This window comes from Microtus pennsylvanicus, chromosome 20 (assembly GCF_037038515.1).
Source record: "Microtus pennsylvanicus isolate mMicPen1 chromosome 20, mMicPen1.hap1, whole genome shotgun sequence".
NCBI lineage: Eukaryota > Metazoa > Chordata > Mammalia > Rodentia > Cricetidae > Microtus > Microtus pennsylvanicus.
Window position 1 is genome coordinate 39,012,943 of NC_134598.1, and position 22,534 is coordinate 39,035,476.

Here is a 22,534-nt window from a genome sequence, read left to right on the forward strand (position 1 = left end):
CACCTCACTTGGGTGCTGAGAACTGAACTCAAGTCCTCTGCAAGAGCAGAATCTGCTCTTAACCACTGAGCCATATCTCCAGCCCCTCTACCCCCACATCTTGAGGGGAGGGTTCACTTTGACTCTGTGAAAGCTGGCAATTCCTCAGGCCAGAACCCTTCACAGATTGTTTCACCTACAGTTCACCCCAAATCCTGGGAGCAGAATGCTAGTTCAAACTATCGGATGCTCATCCCGGAGACCTTGTCTCACCAGAAAAAGTGACAAAAAGGCCACAGACTGGACAGGACACTGCTCAGGGTGATGGTGACCACATCTAAAGAGACTGGACCGTATTGTCATGGGTCAGAGTGAGCAGCCTCAGTGCTCCCTAAATTTCTGCCTATTTCTCAAGCTTCATCCGTATGGCTACCCCTGCACCTCACCCTGCCATTTTTCCTTCGTAACTCTCCATCTCTGCTACACGGTCATTTCTGTTGCTTTGAACCAAGACCCTGATGGATTCAGCGAGGAGAGATTGCCTCACACAATAGCAAAGGAACAGTTTAGCACAGGCATCTGCATACAAGCAGATTTCCACGTAGTGACAGGTGTACACATTCCTTCATTACTCCACAAGAAATCACACCCCACAATGTGGTGGTAGTAGGAGCATTTGAAAATGATATTTACATTTGAAAAGAACCCAGATACACTATTCTTAGCAGGTCTAAAAAAGAAGTGAGCAAGTTCTTATAATACCCAAGCTATCCTAGAAATAAGCTCTCTCCTGTAAAGATTATAGCTTGCAAGTATTTCACATTTCATATGCACAGATTGTAGTTGACAGAGTTGTGGTTGGATCCTGGGCTTTACTGAGCTGTAGCTTGGCTCTCCTTGTCAGCAAGGGTAGAATTGTTCTATTGTCTATGCATGGAAGTATTTTTAAGGTGACTGGTGAGTTTTAGTTTTCAATATTTCTTTCTAACCACTTGAAATGATGCTTAAGATCCAAATGATCAAAGATAAATTATGGGATGGGGAGATTACTCAGTGGGTAGAGCATTTGCTGTGTCAGCATAAGTAACCAAATTTGCATCCTCAGAACTCATATAAAAAGTCAGGTTTGGCAGCACGCCTGTAACCCCAGTGCTCCTAAGGGAAGGTGAGGGGTAAAGACAGGATTCCCAGAAGCTAGCCTGCTATGAGCACCAGCAAACAACCAAGGGACCATGGTCAAACAGGGTGGGAGGCAAAGATGGACCAAGTTATCCTCTGACCTCCACATGTACCCCACAATACACACGTGGAGGTGTGTGGCCCCACACAGCCACACAAGATTAAAAAGAGACAAATTTCTAGGCTTAGAAAACAATGAGGTTGGGAACAATCATGATCAGGATTCGGAGGGGTAAATGTTGCTTTAGAGTTAGAATCTAAGGGACTCTGGAGTCTATTCAAAGAGGATCAATGGTGCAAGAACTTTTCAATTCCATCTACTCCCATGCATCTTTACCTGGAGAGGTGGTTGGACTTCATTTCACCTCTGAGCCCTGCTAAGAGGAAGAGAGAGAAGAATTGCACGGGGTGCATGTTTCTTTTCTTGAATTTCAGAGTCAAGTCTCAGTGATGCCCAAGTCTAGGGATGAGGCAGATTCTGAGCTGAAGACTTTGGGAGGCTTTCTGCTAACTTGTGTGTATTGTGGAGTATTTCTGCTGACATTGCAAAGAATTGCCATGGCAACCAGTAAAAAAAAGTTTCCCAATTCTTGCCGTCTCCCTCAAAGGAGGCAGATGCCAGTGGGTGTTCTTCTGTCATTAAGGATGTACAGAAGTTTCAGCTGATCATGTCACTCTCAAAGTCCAATAAATTTGCCTTCAAGTCTCACTCAGAAGCAGCTCCAGTGAGGCAGAAAGTGGCCCGGTCCTGTGGGACAGGGGATGAAAATACCTTTACTCATTTCCATGGTTGGCTTCACATTCCAAAAACCAAGATACATGGATTTGTCAGCTTTCACCCAAGCCAAGCAGCTGGAAGGGGGACAGGATACCAGCAGATACACATTGTATCAGTATCAGTCACTTTTTTTGTTGTTGTGAAAAGACACCAAGACCAAGGCAACTTGTAGAAGAAAGAGTTTATTGGGGGTTACAATTCCATAGCCCATCATGGTGGGGAGCATGGCAGCAGGAAGGTAGGCAGGGATGGGAGCTGAGTCCTTAGATGGTATGAAAAGTGGTAGGTAGAGAGAGAGAACTGTTAGGGGAAGGGTCGCTTGTTTGTCCCAGGTGCCCAGCTAGCTTAGACCCGAAGTAATCACACAGAAACTACATTGATTAAATCACTGTCCGTTAGCTCTAGCTTCTTGTTGGCTAACTCTTATATTAATTCAACCCATCTCCATTAATCTGTGTATTGCCATGTGCCAGTTGGCTTACCGGGTAAAATTCCCAGGGTCTGTCTCCTGTGGCTCAATGGCTTCTTCCTAATTCTGCCTTCCTTCTCCCAGCATTCAGTCCAGTTTTCCCTTCTTACCTAAGTTCTGCCCTATCAACAGGCCAAGGCAGTTTCTTTATTCATTAACCAATAAAAGAAGCACACATACAGAATGACCTCCCACACCAGCTAACTGTGAGTGGTGTGGACTTTTGTTGCCTCAAACAAGGCTACACCTCCTAATCTTTCCCAAATAGTTCCACCATTAGGGAGCCAAGTATTCAAACATATGAACCTATCGGAGTCATTCTCATTCAAACCACCACAATCAGTATTGTGTAAGCAATATTGAGAGAGTCCAGATCCATAGTATCAGGTCTCTCTGTGTGTTCCTGGGACAGCCTTTATCACTTCTCCAGGCTTCCAGTTCTTCACCTGTGAAATAAAGTTATCATGGTGTGTAATTAGCTTTGTCAACTTGACACAACCTAGAATCACCTGAGCAGACAGTCTCAATGAGGGATTGACTACGTTGCCTTTGCCTGTGAGCATGTCTGTGGGGGATTGTTTTGAATAAGTTAATTGATGTAGGAAGATCCATCGCACTGAGGGTAGCACCACTCTAGACAAGGGGCACTGAACTGTGAGTGGAGAGTTTGAGCTGAGCACAAGCAAGCAGACAAGCGAGTGAGCACACACCTATTCCTTCCTCTGCTCTTGATTGTGGATGAGACATGACCAGCTGTCTCGAACTCTTGCTGCTAATGACTTCTCCACAGTGATGGACTATAACCATTGTTATATATGTTATATTCATATAAGAATTGTGAGATAAAATAAACCCTTTCTCTCCCCAAGCTGCTTTTTGTTAAGGTATTTTACCAGAGCCACAAAAAAGGAAACGAGGATAATCATACAACTTACTCCAGAATTGTGACTCTTGAACGTGAAGCGCCTGGCAGAACCAGGTCTGTAGGCGCGTTTGAATTAGAGCCACTCTGGAGTCTGAACTCCAGATGTGCTTGAACTCTGCCCTACTTTCCACTTACACACGAGTCCCCCAGGTTCTTTGGCATGGGAACCCTGCAAAAAGGCTGCCTTGTCCGCATGTCCTTTGCCTTCCATCCTAAACCCCACATAGACATATAAGTCTGAGGGGCTGGAGACATGGCCGGGAGGTTGGGAGCATTGCCTGCTCTTTCAAAGGTCCTGAGTTCAATTCCCAGAAGCTACATGGTGGCTCACAGCCATCTGTAATGGGGTCGTGTGTCCGCTTCTGGCTTGCAGGCATATACACAGACAGAATATTGTATACATAATAAATGAATATTTTTTTTTTAAAAAAAGACATATAAGTCTACATAAATTGGTCTCTGTGGGACGCTCTATCATTTCAACCAAACTCAGCTGCCAAAGGAAAAGCTGACATGAGTAAAAGCAGATATTTTCTCCTCACCTTCAGAGAGAAGCAAAAGTACAATGGCGTTACGGCAGCACCGGAGCCATACCATCTTCACGAAATCTTTGCTCTGCTGTTTTGCAGTTATACAGCTTTTGGCAAGCTTAGGCATCCCGTAGCCATAATAGAAGGGCACTAATAATACCTATGTCCAGGATAGCTATGAGACTAAGATCTGTAAAATACATCACTTTCCTAACACCGAGCCTGGCATAAAATGAGTACTTTACACATATTATCCACCTTCCTTGCATCTAAATTATCAATGACTAGGTTTCTCCAAGTAGCACACATGGGGCTGGAGAGATGGCCCAGTGGTTAGGAGTGCGTTCTGCTCTTCCAGAGGACCTGAGTTTGGTTCCCAGCATCCATGTCTGGTGGTTCACAACTTCCTGTACCTTCAGCTCCAGGGAATCCAATGCTCTCTTCTGACTACAGACACATGTGTGCACGAACACACACACACGTAATGATAATAATAACAATAAAATAGCAACAATAATAGTAGTAGAAAACAACACCACTAACAAAGCCTCCTCATTTAACGTTCAGACAGTGAATAGATTTCCTGATCTGGATAATGAGGTTGAGTGACCCAAGCTATGGAGCTCATCACCACGTTGTCATCATTGCTGTCTTATTTTTCTCAAACTCAGCCATCATATTAGAGTCAGGAGTATTGCCTATTTAATAGTGTCTGGCTGAATCATGTGAGGTTGAGTTTAGCATATGCAAATGCTGGGAGAGAATACAAGGATGGGCTTCCTGACTCTGCACACACATCCTCACTCTTGGTCCTCAGAGCCAGAAAATCCTGTTCCATCACTTGGACCCTGGTCTACCTCTTTCTACTCCAAGAAATTACATTCCTTTATACATCATTATAAAGCAGAGTAAAATAGTTTTGATGTATTTTTTTCTTCAGTAGTTGCCACCATAATATGTAAGAGCCATCATGTGAGAAAAGAGTAGCTTGATAATATACAGACATTGTCCCATAACAAGCAAATTTATGGTGATATTTTGCTTATCTTTTAATAAATAAAGTTTGTTTGAATATCAGAAGGACAAAACTAACCCACTAGAGGTCAGGAAGTGGTGGCACACACTGTTAATCCCAGGATTTGGGAGACAGAGGAAGATGGATCTCTGTGAGTTAGTTCAAGGCCACCCTGGGTCACACAAGATCAATGCAGAAACAGATCCAGGTGGTGGTGGCTCACACCTTTAACCCCAGTACTAGGGAGTCATACACCTTCAATCCCAGCACTAGAGGGAATATAAAATGAGAAGAGAGAGAGGCTCTGTCTGTTTTAATGCGCTTGGACTGTTTAGTCTGTGGCCACCCAGCCTTGACAGAGGTAAAACTGCTCTAGTGCTTTGCTTTTCTGGTTTTCAGGTTGAACCCCAACATCTGTCTCTGGGTTTTATTATTCATGCTACACAGAATTACAGAGGAGATATGATCCATTCTCCTAGGGAAATAAAATGTATACTTACCCGAAGGGTCTGTTTTTGTGTCTAGCTCTTATTGTATACCAGATACCATTCTAAGTGATTTATCCCCACTGATACTTTTAATAACAATAATGTACTTGTAAAAAATGCTATTTATGCTCTTTCTGTTTCACTGATGTGCTATTCAATGCTTAGGGCTCTTAAGTAAAAAAAAAAGTTAATATTTTCATTAATGTAACAAAATATCTGACAAAAATTTAAGTTAGAGTTTTTTTGGGTTCACAACATTAGTTGCCAGTTCATGATGGTGGGGAGGCTGTGGGGCCAGACTATGGGATGGTTGCTCATACTGTGTCTGTATTCAGGAAGCAGAGAGAGAGATGGAAAGGTGGAATCTACTTTCTTTCCCATATCCTTCAGTCTGGGACCTAGACATGGAATAGGTAGACCTTCCTATTTCAGCTATCATTGAAAACAGCTTCACAGGTATGTCCAGAGGTTAGTCTCCTGTCTCTGTTCCTGTTCTGTTGCTGTGATCATACACCATGACCAAAACAACCTATAGAATAAAAAGTTTATTTTGGGGCTTACAGTTTTAGGTGGTGGGTGCATGACCCTCATGGCAGGGAGTATGACAGCAGGCAGGAAGTTATGGCCCTGGAGCAGTAACTTAGTACTTGTATCTTAATCCACAAGCTAATGGACTTGTGTGGGCTTTTAAAACTTTAAAGCCTTCCCCCAATGATACACCTCCTCCATCAAGGCTATACCTCCACCAACAAGGCCAAAACTTCTATTTATTCCCAAACAGTTCCACTAACTGGAGACCAAGTATTCAAACATGTGAGCCTATGATGGCCATTCTCATTCAAGCTACCACATCTCCTATGTGATCTGAAATTCCATCAAAATTACCACTGCAAGAAACTTTTCCCAGACCACTCAGCAGAACGGTGTAACCAAAATTCAAATTCAGACCATGGATGAGTATATACTATACTATTAAGCACTGTACTAGTCCAAGTAGCATTTTGAATTGTTCCAAAATAATGATGTCCAGTATCCTATGACTAAACCATCTCTGTAGCACCAAGAAATGAAGCCCGAGGAAGGAAAGAGATGTGTTAACTCACATCTGATGAAGATGGGATTGAGACCAGATCTTCTCATTCCAAATATTATGGTCTTTTAGCATTAGGATAATAGGAACATTTCTCTTTCAAAGACAAAGAAAATCCTTCTGTCTACATGGAGATTTCCTTAATTCTTTTTTTATTCAGAAATTGTGTTAGCTGAGTCAGCCACCCGTGTCTCATTTCCAGCCTCCTACTATATGAGACCATGCGGTGTCAAAGTCTTGTTACTACTCATAATTCCTCACTGAGGATCCTCATCATATGAACAGGTGTCCAAAGCTCAGACCTGTCAATAACTTTCTATGATTACATAGCAAGTAAGTGTGAGGACCCAAATGATTACTGAAGGGATCTTAGAGAAGACGGGCTTACAGTGATCTTTACTACTTTAAAGGAGATCTTTATTTACTCAAAGAGATTTTCTTGAAAAGACTTGCATTTACAAGTGTCATAAATATGGATATGCGAAATCAAATCTGTGTCACCGTCTTTTCCTTTCAAAGACACCTCTTATATCTGCTCTAATGGATATATCAGAGATGCCAAACAAATGGAAAATTTCCTTCTGTGAGCTCTGGGTATTCTCCACCTAAAATACACCAGCCAGACAAGATGACATCATTCAGATTGCACACGTCCTCAGGGAATGATTAACATGCTCACTGTGAGTGAATCACCTTCCTTTGGATGTCAGAATCAGGCAGGATCAAATCTAATAAACATTGATAGGCCGGAAAGGATGCTAATGTGTTCAAGGAGGTCAAACAAGTCCACTGCCTGAAGCAGAGGCAGTAGAAACTCAGTTTTGTTTCTCCTCTGAATAACCTTGAAACTTCACCTTTTACTTTTAATGTATTTTGAGATATTCAGGAAATAGAAAAAAATAAATAATAACACAGAGAAGTAAATATATCTCTGGATGAAACTGAAATGATTTCATCGTTTCTTCCTCTACTCAGTCTTAAGAATTGTAAAGAACCACCACTGTGTACCAGATACATGCCACTGGGGAGCATGCCATGCTTCTGCGTGGTGCCAAACATGAAATCATTTCGAGAGTCACACCAGTTCTAGGAACTTGATTTGTGGCTTAAATGGTGGCTCTGTGGTTGCAATGCTCCCTTACAAAAGGTAGCATTTCTGAAGAAAAACTGTTTCCTTTGTTTACTGTGTTTGTTTTGCTCATAAGAATATAGAACATTTATAGTTACCAGGTCTATAAATCTTCATGGAGTCTAAAATATCTGGTTTGGTATATCTTTCCCCTTCCAGCTGGAAGTATCAGCATCTGCATTCTACTGTTCAGTCCTAGGAATGCATCCCTTTTTCCTTTTGAAACTTTTGTTTTCTTTTTCTTTATTTTCCCATTATATATTACATCCTGATTGTAGTTTCACCTCCCTTCTCTCCTCCCCGTTTCTCATTGCCACCTCCTTTCTTCCTCAAACCCATGCCTCCTTTCCCTTCAGAAAGGGCAGGCCTCCCAGGAATATCAACCAAACATGGCATATCAAGTTACAAGACTAGGTATTATCCCCTCATATTAAGGCTGGGTGAGGCAATCCAATAGGAGGAAAAGGGTCCAAAAAAAGCAGGCAAAGGAGTCAGAGGCACCTGCTCCCACTGTGAGCAGTTCCACAAGAACATCAAGCTACACAACCCTAACATATATGCAGAAGACCTAGCTCAAACTTTTCCAGGCTCCTTGATTGTCACTTCAGTCTCTATGAGCCCCTATGAGCCCTGCTAAGTTGGTTCTGTGGACCATTTTCTTGTGATATCCTTGAACCCTCTGGTGCTCTGATTTTTCTCCCTCATCTGTAAAATTCCTAGAGCTCCACCTAGTGTTTGGCTGTAGTCTCGGCATTTGCTCCCATAAATTGCTGGGTGAAGCCTCTCTGATGACAATTATGAGGGACTCTCGGGCTCCAATCTACGAGATAGCAGGGTATCATTAGGGATTATTTCATTGATCTCTCTCTCTCTCTCTCTCTCTCTCTCTCTCTCTCTCTCTCTCTCTCTTTCCCCCCTCCCCTTCGTCCCTCCCCCCTCCCCCTCCCCCTCTCCCTCTCTCTCTCTTGTTTGGTTCTATCCTAGGTCTTTGGGATACCCAGACTCTGTTTCCTGGCTATCCAGGCAGTGCATGGGCTCCCTCTCGTGGCATGGGTCTCAAGTCGCACCACTCATTGGCTGGCTACTCCCACAAATTCTGTACCACCTTTATCACAGCATAACTTGCAGGCAGGACAAAATGTAGCTCAAAGGTTTTGTGGCTGGGTTGGTGTCCTAATCCTTCCACTGGAATCTTTGCCTGGTTACAGAAGACGTCTTGTTCGGGCTCTGTATCCCCCATCACTAGGAGACTTTGCTAGGGTCACCCATATGGAGAGGTAGGTTTCTACTCTCCCCTAAATGCCCCTCAATCTCTTCCAGTAATCTCTTCCAGTATTCTGTCCTCCCACCCCCATACCCGATCCCTTCTGTTGGGGAGATCAGCAGTACAAGGCACCTATCCAAACATAATAAAGGCAATTTACAGCAAGCTTATAAGTAACATGAAATTAAGTGTAGAGAAACTCAAAGTAATTCCACAAATCAGAAACAAAACAAGTCTGTCTACTCTTTTCATATCCGTTCAATGCAGTACTTGATGTTCTAGCTAGAGCAATAAGACAATCAGAGAAGATCAAGGATATACAAATTTGAAAGGAAGAAGTTAAAGTATTGCTATTTGTAGATGATATGATAGTATACATAAGCAACCCCAAAATTTCTACCAGGGAACTCTGCAGTTGATAATACAAGGAGAGTCTATCAACCAGTAATAACTGGGCTACTTTAATCTTATTCCCTGACCTTAAAGAGTTCTGCATTCAGCTATGTGCCTTTCTAAAACTTTAGATTGTCTTCTGGGGTTTTTCAACTCAAAGTTATTTAAGAAAACCATCTTAGTCTAACTTTCTTATTTTTAAAGCTTGGTTTCAGCCGTGATGCACTACAAGACCTGTGAACACATCTCCCAACAATAAGGTTAAAAGAATTTAAACCAGCTGGGCTACGGAGACTCAACTGTTAGTCATTAGCTTGAGCTACAACCCGTGCTGCTCCTTAGGTGAAACTCAGACCCTGGCTGTGAAACACATCCTTTTATTTATTTTTATTTATCAAAACTCTATGTAAGATATGATTATTATTATTCTTATTATAAAATTAGTACAACATGGAGGGTCATCTTCTTGAAAATCCAAAGGTAAACATGCCCAGTAGAACAGGATGCTTTCAAGAAATAGACAAACTATATTGTAGGCAGTGGAGATATCCCTACGTCTACTCACACCATGCTAGAGACCAGAGAAAGATAGCCACAGCAAACATGTAAAGGCACAGCAGAAACAAGAGACATTCTGGGACCTGCAGTCCCGTGGCCTTGCCTTAATGAGATGGGCCCATCAGAGCATTCCCTTCTGCTGGGCTGATACCTGCAACTTGAATTGCATCTCGCTGCTTCTTTGGCCAACCACAGTTTGCAGACTTTAATAACACTGATTTCCACCCAGCTCCTCATCCATCCTCCTTATTCTCCTCCTCAGTCACCCTTCAGCTCTTCCATAACTATGGCTCCTGTAACTCCCTTGATCTCTTTCCTCAATATTCCCACAGCTGATTTCACTTCCTTCCTTGATTTCCCACATTTTAAACTCACAATCTTCTCATGCCCTTATTTGGGATAAAACTTGCCCCTAGAGCTCCCTGCCTTTCCTTGCCATCCCTGAACACATGGCCCTCTACTCTCCATTATCCTCATGAACTTATCAAGGATTTTTCTTTTTTCTTTCTTCATTTCCTTTTGGATTTTAATCTTAACAATTTTCCCCTCCCTCCTCCTCCCAGTCTCTCCCCCATCTCCTCTCTTCTCCAACTCATGCACTGCTCCTTGCCAAGCCAAGATGGACAGGCCATCAAAATCCCTGCATCTCAAAAATGTCTATCAGATATTCGAGGCCTGTAGGTCAAAATTGGATGCTCCAAAATAATGAAGTTTGGGAAACTGTCCAGGCATCCAGATGTACCTGTCATTAGATAACATTTCCCCCTTCTGGGGTCCTTGATGGAGTTAAGGTCTAAATAATTAGACTTGAAGTTCTCCTTAGAGGAAAGGACACAGCTAACCTGAGTTTTCTGGTATAACTAAATTTTATGACAATGTCTTGGATGTTATAGAAACTTCTGAGAGAAAAAATAGTTTATGAAGTGATTTTTTAAAATGATGTTTAAATAAATAAATAAAATATTTAATAAAAACTGCAGTGAAAATTGTGATCCAATTCATCATTGGAAATCAAAGTCAAAATCATGAAGTCTTTCAGTATATTTAGTACATAAAAGTGTAAGTATAAAGAAGACTAAAATTATTTGTTTTCTTTAATTTAACTCTTTTACATCCAGAACAGGCAGTGTCCTGTTCTGGATCTTTTACAGCAGAACAGGCAGTGTCCCTCCCTGTTATGCTCCTACTCCCTCCCCATCATTCCCTCTGTACCCCCATGCATCTCTCCTCTGCTTCTGTTCAGAAAGGGGCAGGCCTCACGTGGATATAAAGAGAGCATGGTATATCAACTTGTGCCAACTAAATATTTTGAAATCATATCTATTATTTATTTATTGATAATTTCATGTGTAGAGTCTAACTTTATTACTTCATTCCTGATTCCTACACTGATTACTGAATTATTGCAGCACAATTCCTTCTCAACTGATTGTCCTTTTAATTCTTAAGGGGGACCTCTCAGCTAAATTGGAAATGCCCATGTGCGATCGTGTGGTTCCATCCAGTGGACAAAGAGCAACATTGCAGCTATTGTCTAACCAGGAAGGAAAGCTATTAGCTTCAACGAAGAAAACTATATACATAGAGTAAGAACAATATTGAGAGATATTTGATTATGCTGTGCAGAGACATGTCACTGTGATTGGTTTAGTAAAAGGACAAGTGGTGAATAGCTAGGCAGGTGTATAGCAGGAACTTCTGGAAAAAGAGCTCTGATAAGAAGAAAGAGTCGTCAGTCAGAAGCAGAGGAAACAGGAAGGGAAATACAGAGTAAAGGTAACTGAGCCAAAGGAAAATCTGTCTACAGTAACCAGAATATTTTGTAGTAAGACATCTTTTGTCAAAAAGAGAAAAGGAATAGAACCTGTTAACTGACAGCGTATACAGCCCTATCAGAATGTGGTGTTCCGTTCTGAACAGAAGTGGGGAGGGAGAGGCAATTCTAAAGTGTCCCGAAGAATCCAAAACCAGAGAAGAGGCACAATTCAACTTTAAAACAAAAAAAGTGAACTGAACGCCTGCTTTCTGAGAGCTTCATCTCTTCCCACGGAGTGAACATTTATGAATAAACACGAAAAGGCTGTTTTCTGTTTGTCAATGTTAGCCTCAAGGTCATTGTGATATCACAAATAAACACTAGTTACTTAAAGACTCTGGCTTGATGGTGGATTGTTGTCTTAAAACTGTCCAGGCATCCAGATGTACCTGTCATTAGGTAACATTTCACACTTCTGGGGTCCTTGATGGAATTAAGGACTAAATAATTAGACTTGAAGTTCTCCGTAGAAGAAAGGAGACAGCTAACCTGAGTTTTCTGGTATAACTAAATTTTATGACAATGTCTTGGATGTTTTAAAAACTTCTGAGAGAGAAAAATTATTTATGCATTCATTTTTTAAATGATGTTTATTAAATAAATAAATGAACAAAATGTTTATTAAATACAGCAGTGAAAATTATGATTCATCATTAGAAATCAAAGTCAACATCAAAAGTCTTTCAGTGTATTTAGTACATGAAAGTGTAAGTATAGAGAAGAATTAAATTATTTTTTTATCTTAATTTAACTATTTTAAATCCATACGGCAGTGTCCCTCCCTCCTCTCCTCATACTCCCTCCCAATCCTGCCCTCAGTACCCCCATTAACCCTACCTCTGTATCTGTTCAGAAAGGGGCAGGCCTCATGTGGGTATAAAGAAAGCATGGTATATCAACTTGTGGCAAGAACGCAATATTTTGAAACTATCTTTTATTTATTTATTTGTTGAGAATTTCATGTGTACAGTCTTACTTTATTATTTCATTTCTAATTCCCCCACGGATTGCTGTTTATTGGGTACCACAGCAGAATTCCCTCCCAACTGCATGCATATCCTTTTAATTCTTCAGGTGAACCTCTCAGCTCAATTGGAAATGCCCATGTGCGATCGCGTGCTGCCACCTCGTGGACAAAGAGCAGCATTGCAGATATTGTCTAACTAGGAAGGAAAGGTATTAGCTTCATAAGAGGAACAATCCATCAGGACAAAGGCTCAATCCTGGATATCTATGCCCCTCATATAAAAGCACCCACTTACATAAAAGAAACATTACTAAAACTCAAGGCAGTCATCAAACCACACACACTAATAGTAGGAGATTTCAACACTCCTCTCTCACCAATGGACAAGTCAATGGATATGAAACAGTTTGATCCGGTATGATCTATTTGATACGGTTTTAACCGCTCTAAACTTGTTTGATCTGGTTTGAGTCTGTCTACATCGGTTTGAACCGGTCAAAACCGGTTTTATCTGAATTGAACCAGTTTCATCCTAGTTTACACTGGTCTAAAACAGTTTAATACGGTATGAACCTGTTTGATCCGGTCTGATCCAGTTGGATCCAGTTTTGAACCAGTCTACACTGATATGATCCAGTTTGATCTGGTCTTATCCAGTTTGATCCGGTTTTATCCTGGCTAAGCTGGTTTGATGCGTTTTGAGCTCCCCAAAACCGGATTAAACTGGTCTAAACTGGTTTGATTCGGTATGGCGGAACTGTAACAATCTAATCCCAGATTATACAGGTTCAATCCGCTTTGAACCAGTTTGATCCAGTTCTGAACCAGTCTCACTGGTTTGATCCAGTTTGGTCTGGTGTGATCCAAATTGATACAGTTTTGAACCAGTCGACACTGGTGTGATCCAATTTGATCTGATCTGATATAGCTTGATCCTGTTTTAACTGAACTAAGTTGGATGATCCAGTTTGAGCCGGCCTAAATCAGTTTGATTTGGTTCAAACCAGGTTGATCTTGCTTGGAACGGTTGTAAACTGCTTTGAACCATGTTTGATCTGGTTTGAGACGGTCTAAACCAGTATTGTCTAGATTAAACCACTTTGATCTGGGTTTGGACTGGTCTTACCTGGTTTGATGCGGTATGAATCAGTTTGATCCGGTATGATCTCCTTGATCCGTTTGGAACCGGTCTAAACCGGTTTTATGTGGATTGAACCAGTTTCATCCTATTTTGGACTGGTCTAAACCGGTTTAATCCGGTATGAACCTGTTTGATCCCATCTGATCCAGTTGGATCCAGTTAGAACCAGTCTACACTGGTATGATCCAGTTTGATCTGGTTTTATCCAGTTTGATGCCGTTTGATCCTGGCTAAGCGGGTTTGATGCCTTTTGCACTGTCCAAAACCGGTTAAAACCCATTTAAACTGGCTTGATTCGGTTTGGCAGACCTGCAAAAATCTAAACCAGATTATGCAGGTTCAATCCGCTTTGAACCAATTTGATCCAGTTCTGAACCAGTCTACACTGGTTTGATCCAGTTTGATCTGGTGTGATCCAAATTGATACAGTTTTGAACCAGTCGACACTGGTGTGATCCAATTTGATCCGGTCTGATCCAGTTTGGTTTTGTTTTAACTGAACTAATCTGGTTTGATCCAGTTTGAGCCGGTCTAAATCTGTTTGTTTTGGTTCAAACCAGGATGATCTTGTCCGGAACCGTTATAAACCGCTTTGAACCAGGTTTGATCCGCTTTGAGACGGTCTAAACCAGTATTGTCTAGATTGAACCAGTTTGATCCGATTTTGCACTGGTCTAAACTGGTTTGATCCGGTATGATCTACTTGCACCGGTTTTAACCGGTCTAATCTGGTTTAATCTGGTTTGATAAGGTCTAAACGAGTTTGAAAGAGAATAAAAAGGGGTTATAATAACTTCACCTTTTAGCCTGCCCATATTTTTAACACACTGTAAATCATTTAAAAATTTTTCTTGGTGCTGGAGAGATGGCTCAGAGGTTAAGAGCACGGCCTGCTCTCCCCGAGGTCCCGGGTTCGAGTCCCAGCCACCCCATGGTGGCTCACAACCATCTGTGATGGGGTCTGGTGCCCTCTGCTGGCATGAGGGCATACACGCAGACAGAATATTGTATACATAATAAGTAAATATAAAATTAGAATATTGTATACATAATAAATAAATGTAAAAATTAGAATATTTTTTACATAATAAATAAACATAAAATTAGAATATTGTATACATATTAAATAAATAAATAAATAATTTGGAATATTGTATACGTATTAAATAAATAAATATAAAGATTAGAATATAGTATACATAATAAATATAAAAATTAGAATATTGAGTGCATAACAAATATATAAATTAGAATATTGTATGCATAATAAATATAAAAAGTAGAATATTGTATGCATAATAAATAAATATAAAATTAGAATATTGTGACCATAATAAATAAATAAATAATTAAAATATTGTGTACAAATAAATAAATATTTTAAAAAAAGAAAAGGATCGAGAAAAATTTGCCTTCCCAGTGCCTACACATATTAACGCTTAGCAAACTGGGAGATAAAAGTCGACTGCACTTCCACTGGGAATGCTCAACCGCACGAGCATGAGTCAATCTGTTGTAAATGAACCCTTGGAAATCACACGCAAGCGATTCCATAAATCTATAAAATACCATTCCACGGATTGCATTTTGCTATTTGACTAAAAAAAACGTTTTAATATTTATTTCATAATAAAAAATAATAATGATGACGGAAAAAAATACGCCACACAGGTTTTCTTTATTTCTCACAAAACTTTATTGCCACGTGAACCCGAGTGCTAGAGTTTGTAGATTTTACTTTAGAAAGATTGTTTGAGTCAGCAAAGATATTTTTTGCCTAGATGGGGATCCCAAACGGCTCCTGAAATTAATTAATGAAATTAATTAATCCATTCACTACCCGGGTGACAGAATGGGTTTAAAGAAAATTAGGGGCACAGAAGGGAAAAAATTAAGAGAGACAGGGTAGGGACGCTTAACGATTTCCAAAAATATGCATTTAAACAAAAATTGAAATAGCGACAAAGATTTGCAGAGTCCCAGAGAGTTAACAGCGGAAGCGGAAAGGGAAATGAAGACGGTTTAGGAAAAAATTACAGGAAAAACATGTAAATAGGGTGGATCCAAATCTTCGTGGTCTTCTATTCGTATTGCTTTCCTGAATTTCTCCTACAGGAATTTTAATTTTAATAGTTTTCATTTTTAATTTTAAATTTAATTTAATCCAGAGGGAAGATGCTATTTTAGAATGACTCTTCTTTTTTTTTTTTTTTTTTTTTTGGTTTTTCGAGACAGGGTTTCTCTGTGGTTTTGGAGCCTGTCCTGGAACTAGCTCTTGTAGACCAGGCTGGTCTCGAACTCACAGAGATCCGCCTGCCTCTGCCTCCCAAGTGCTGGGATTAAAGGCATGCACCACCACCGCCCGGCTAGAATGACTCTTCTTAAGACACAAACCAAGTAAAAAAAAAACTGGATCAGACCGGATCAAACTGGATCAAACTGGATCAAACCAGTGTAGACAGGTTCAAAACCGGATCAAGCCTGATCAGACCGGATCATACTGGTTCAAATTGGATCAAAGAAATGAAAACTCATGGAGAAAAGATCTCTGGATTAATTATGAAAGGTAAACAGAGACTTTGTCAACGAGCAGGTAGAGGCCCAGCAGGGATTATTATATTTCTATTACAATATCGATGAAATAAAAGACTGCTAGGAGTGGGCGGGGCTAGGGTAGACGGGGCTAGGAGTGGGCGTGGCTGGGGTTTGTGGTCTGGACCACAAGAGGGCGAGGCTTGGTTCGGGTGGGGCCAGGGGTGGGCGGTCCTAGGAACGGGCGTGGCTAGGGGTTGGGGCGGAGCCGGGGGTGTTGCATGGCCATGGGGTGGGCCAAACTGGGAGTGGGGCGTGGCTAGGGATGAAGCAGGGCCAGAGGGGAGGCATTGCTAGGGGTGGGCGGTACTAGAAGTGGACATGGCTAGGGTTGGGGGCGGGGCCAGGGGTGCGGCATTTCTATGGGGTTGGCAGTGCTGTGATTGGGGCTTGGTTAGGGTTTGGGTTAGTCCTAGGGTTAGGGCGTGGCTAGGGGTGGGGCGAGGTGTGGGGTGCAACTCCACTGCTTCGCGGGACTACATCTCCCATGACTCCCCGTGAAAACCATTTTGCCTGTAGTCAGCAATGGACTCCGTCCAGCAGTATGTCCCTGTCCTCAAAGGCTGGGCTCCTTCCTTCCTGCCTGCCCGCTGCTGTCTCCCATGATTCCCCGGGGCATCCATTTTGACTGTAGTCAGCGATGGACTCGGTCCAGCAGGATGTCCCTTGCCTCAAAGGCTGGGCTCCTTCCTTCCTGCCTGCCTGCTGCTATCTCCCATGATTCCCCGGGGCGTCCATTTTGACTGTAGTCAGGGATGGACTCGGTCCAGCAGGATGTCCTTGGCCTCAAAGGCCGGGCTCCTTCCTTCCTGCCTGCCCGGTGCTCTGCGAGACTACATCTCCCATGATTCCCTGTGACGACCATTTTGCCTGTAGTCAGCGATGGACTCGGTCCAGCAGGATGTCCCTAGCCTCAAATGCCGGGCTCCTTCCTTCGTGCCTGCCCGCTGCTGTGCGGGACTACGTCTCCCATGATTCCCCGTGATGACCATGTTGCCTGTAGTCAGCGATGGACTCGGTCCAGCAGGATGTCCCTGGCCTCAAAGGCTGGGCTCCTTCCTTCCTGCCTGCCTGCTGCTGTCTCCCATGATTCCCCGGGGCATCCATTTTGACTGTAGTCAGGGATGGACTCGGTCCAGCAGGATGTCTCTGGCCTCAAAGGCCGGGTCCTTCCTTCCTGCCCGCTGCTATCGCCCATGAGTCCCCGGGGCGTCTATTTTGACTGTAGTCAGGGATGGACTCGGTCCGGCAGGATGTCCCTGGCCTCAAAGGACGAGGTCCTCCCTTCCTGCCTGCCCGCTGCTGTGCGGGACTACGTCTCCCATGATTCCCTGTGACGACCATGTTGCCTGTAGTCAGGGATGGACTCGGACCGGCAGGATGTCCCTGCTGGGCAGGTATAGGCCCAGCAGGGATTATTTTATTTCTATTTCAATATCGATGAAATAAAAGACTGCTAGGAGTGGGTGGGGCTAGGGGTGGTGGCGGGGCCAGGGGTGGGCAGGGCTAGGAGTGGTCGTGGCTGGGGTTGGGAGCTGGCCAGGGGTGCGCAGTGCTAGGAGTTGGCCTGGCTTGGGTTTGGGGCAGGGCCAGGGGTGCAGCATTGCTAGGGGTGGACGTGGCCAGGGTTTGGGGCAGGGCCAGGGGTGCGGTAGACCTATGGGGTGGGCGGTGCTAAAAGTGGGCGTGGCTAAGCGTTGGGGCGGAGCCGGGTGTGTGGCATGGCTATGGAGTGGGCGGTGCTAAGAGTGGGGCATGCTAGGGCTGAAGCAGGGCCAGGGGTGCGGCATTGCTACGGGGTGGGCGGTGCTGTGATTGGGGCTTGGTTAAGGTTTGGGTTAGGCCTAAGTTTAGGGCGTGGCTAGAGGTGGGGCGGGGTGTGGGGAGCAACTCAACTACTCCGCAGGACTACATCTCCCATGATTCCCCGTGACAACCATGTTGCCTGTAGTCAGCAATGGACTCGGTCCAGCAGGATGTCCCTGGCCTCAAAGGCTGGGGTCCTCCCTTCCTGCCTGCCTGCTGCTGTGCGGGACTACGTCTCCCATGATTCCCCGTGACGACCATGTTGCCTGTAGTCAGCGATGGACTTGGTCCAGCAGGATGTCCCTGGCCTCAAAGGCCGGGCTCCTTCCTTCCTGCCTGCCCGCTGCTATCTCCCATGATTCCCTGGGGCGTCCATTTTGACTGTAGTCAGGGATGGACTCGGTCCAGCAGGATGTCCCTGGCTTCAAAGGCCGGGCTCCTTCCTTCCTGCCTGCCTGGTGCTCCGCGGGACTACATCTCCCATGATTCCCTGTGCCTGCCAATTTCCCCCCCCTTACAGCCCCCCCCCAACTGCTCTGCATCTATATTCAATCATCCGCCTATTTCATCGATGTTAATTAGATTCATATTTAATACTAGTTAATATCATGGACGATTAATTATGTTGAATAATAAATAGATCGTTTGTATTCAATCAGTGCAGGCGGGGGAGGGGGTGTGTGGAGGGGAGGGGGCGGAGCTCTGTGTCCCCCGCGGTGCCGCATCTGCTTCCCACCAGGAAAATTAGAATATTGTACACATAATAAATAAATAAATATAAAAATTAGGATATTGTGTACATCATAAATAAATAAATATTTTTTAAAAATAAATAAAAAATAAAAAATAAACACCTCTTCTATACACAAAGGATAGAGAAGCAGAGGGAGAAACAAGAGAAACTTTGTATTTCACAACAGCGACAAACAGCATAAAGTAACTTGGGGTCACCATAACTGATAATGAAAAATCCATTTGATAAGACTTTAAGGCTTTGAAGAAAATCTGAAAAGGACCCAAAAATATTGAAAAATCTCCCAAGGTCTTGTAGGAGTAGGATCAACAAATATGGGAGCTACAGCAATGGCGATCTATAAATTTGATACATTACCCGTGAAAACGTAAAATAAATTTTTACAGACCTTGAGGAAACAACAATATTCAACTTTATAAAAAAAAAAACCAAAAAATGTCTTTTTTTTTTTTGAAAAACAAGGGAAAATACGCACAGTGAATTTTTTTGGGGGAAATGTGTGCGTGGTATTCCTGGATAATTCCTACTGGTTTGGGGTACGGATCATCTTATAGGGACCCGAAGAAAATTTAGGAGTATTTCCTTTGAAAAACAGGATGAACCCTCAGCCTCTCGTTTTCAGAAGCAAATTCTCTTCTCCAGAGTAACATTGCTTTTGAATTTCATTCGAGGTATTTCAAAAATATTTATCTTGAATTAAGTAATTCATTAATAAACAAATATCCTTTCTCGCCGTGGTTGCCACTCCTCACGACTCAAACCATGAAAAGATAACATGATAGCATAGAGTGTCACGATTCTCCGTGTATCTGTATTTTTGTACTTGATTTTAATTTAATTTTAATTGACTCACGGAGATCTGTCTGTCTCTGCCCTCCAGGCACTGGGATTAAAGGCATGTGCTATCACACCCAGCAACTCTCTTTATTCCTTATTTTTCGATTTTTACTTTAAGAACTTCAACTTTTAGCCTGCCCATATTTTTAACACATTGTAAATCATTTTAAAATTTTTCTTGGTGCTGAAGAGATGGCTCAGAGGTTAAGAGCACGGCCTGCTCTCCCAGAGGTCCTGGGTTCGAGTCCCTGCCACCCCATGGTGGCTCACAACCATCTGTGATGGGGTCTGGCGCCCTCTGCTGGCGTGAGGGCATACATGCAGACAGAATACTGTATACATAATAAGTAAATATAAAATTAGAATATTGTATACATAATAAATAAATGTAAAAATTAGAATATTGTATACATAATAAATAAATGTAAAAATTAGAATATTTTATACATAATTAATAAACATAAAATTAGAATATTATATACATATTAAATAAATAAATATAAAGATTACAATATTGTATACATAATAAATATAAAAATTAGAATATTGTGTGCATAACAAATATATAAATTAGAATATTGTGTGCATAATAAATATAAAAAGTAGAATATTGTATGCATAATAAATAAATATGAAAATTAGAACCTTGTGTACATTCTAAATCAATATCAAAATTAGAATATTGTATACATATTAAATTAATACATATAAAAATTAGAATATTGTATACATAATAAATATAAAAATTAGAATATTGTGTGCATAATAAATATAAAATAAGAATATTGTATACTTAATAAATATAAAAATTAGAATATTGTATACTCAATAAATAAATATGAAAATTAGAATATTATGTACATTTTAAATAAATATAATAATTAGAATATTGTATACATAATAGATACATATAAATAGTAGAATATTGTATGCATAATAAATAAATGTAAAAATTACAATATTGTATAGATAATAAATAAATATACAGTTAGAATATTGTGTGCATAATAAATAAATATAAAATTAGAATATTGTGACCATAATAAATAAATACAAAATTAGAATATTGTGTACAAATAGATAAATATTTTAAAAAAGAAAAGGATGGAGAAAAATTTGCCTTCCCAGTGCCTACACATATTAACGCTCAGCAAACTGGGAGATAAAAGTCGACTGCATTCCCACTGGGAACGCTCAACCGCAAGAGCATGAGTCGATACGTTGTAAATGAAGCCTTGGAAATCACACGCAAGCGATTCCATAAATCTATAAAATACCATTCTACGGATTGCATTTTGCTATTTGACTAAAAAAAAGTTTTAATATTTATTTCATAATAAAAAAAATAATAATGATGACGGAAAAAAATACGCCAAACAGGTTTTCTTTATTTCTCACAAAACTTTATTGCCACGTGAACCCGAGTGCTAGAGTTTGTAGATTTTACTTTAGAAAGATTGTTTGAGTCAGCAAAGATATTTTTTGCCTAGATGGGGATCCCAAACAGCTCCTGAAATTAATTAATGAAATTAATTAATCCATTCACTACCCGGGTGACAGAATGGGTTTAAAGAAAATTAGGGGCACAGAAGGGAAAAAATTAAGAGAGACAGGGTAGGGACGCTTAACGATTTCCAAAAATATGCATTTAAACAAAAATTGAAATAGCGACAAAGATTTGCAGAGTCCCAGAGAGTTAACAGCGGAAGCGGAAAGGGAAATGAAGACGGTTTAGGAAAAAATTACAGGAAAAACATGTAAATAGGGTGGATCCAAATCTTCGTGGTCTTCTATTCGTATTGCTTTCCTGAATTTCTCCTACAGGAATTTTAATTTTAATAGTTTTCATTTTTAATTTTAAATTTAATTTAATCCAGAGGGAAGATGCTATTTTAGAATGACTCTTCTTTTTTTTTTTTTTGGTTTTTCGAGACAGGGTTTCTCTGTGGTTTTGGAGCCTGTCCTGGAACTAGCTCTTGTAGACCAGGCTGGTCTCGAACTCACAGAGATCCGCCTGCCTCTGCCTCCAAAGTGCTGGGATTAAAGGCGTGCACCACCACCGCCCGGCTAGAATGACTCTTCTTAAGACACAAACCAAGTAAAAAAAAAACTGGATCAGACCGGATCAAACTGGATCAAACCAGTGTAGACAGGTTCAAAACCGGATCAAGCCTGATCGGACTGGATCAAACTGGTTCAAACTGGATCAAAGAAATGAAAACTCATGGAGAAAAGATCTCTGGATTAATTATGAAAGGTAAACAGAGACTTTGTCAACGAGCAGGTAGAGGCCCAGCAGGGATTATTATATTTCTATTTCAATATCGATGAAATAAAAGACTGCTAGGAGTGGGCAGGGCTAGGGTAGACGGGGCTAGGAGTGGGCGTGGCTGGGGTTTGTGGTCTGGACCACAAGAGGGCGTGGCTTGGTTCGGGTGGGGCCAGGGGTGGGCGGTCCTAGGAACGGGCGTGGCTAGGGTTGGGAGCGGGCCAGGGGTGGGCGGGCTAGGAGTGGTCGTGGCTAGGGGTCGGGGCGGAGCCGGGGTGTGGAATGGCTATGGGGTGGGCGATACTAGGAGTGGGGCCTGGCTAGGGCTGAAGGAGGGCCAGAGGGGAGGCATTGCTAGGAGTGGGCGGTGCTAGGAGTGGGCATGGCTAGGGTTGGGGGCGGGGCCAGGGGTGTGGCATTTTTATGGGGTGGGCGGTGCTGTGATTGGGGCTTGGGTTAGTCCTAGGGTTAGGGCGTGGCCAGGGGTGGGGCGAGGTGTGGGGTGCAACTCCACTGCTTCGCGGGACTACATCTCCCATGATTCCCCGTGAAAAC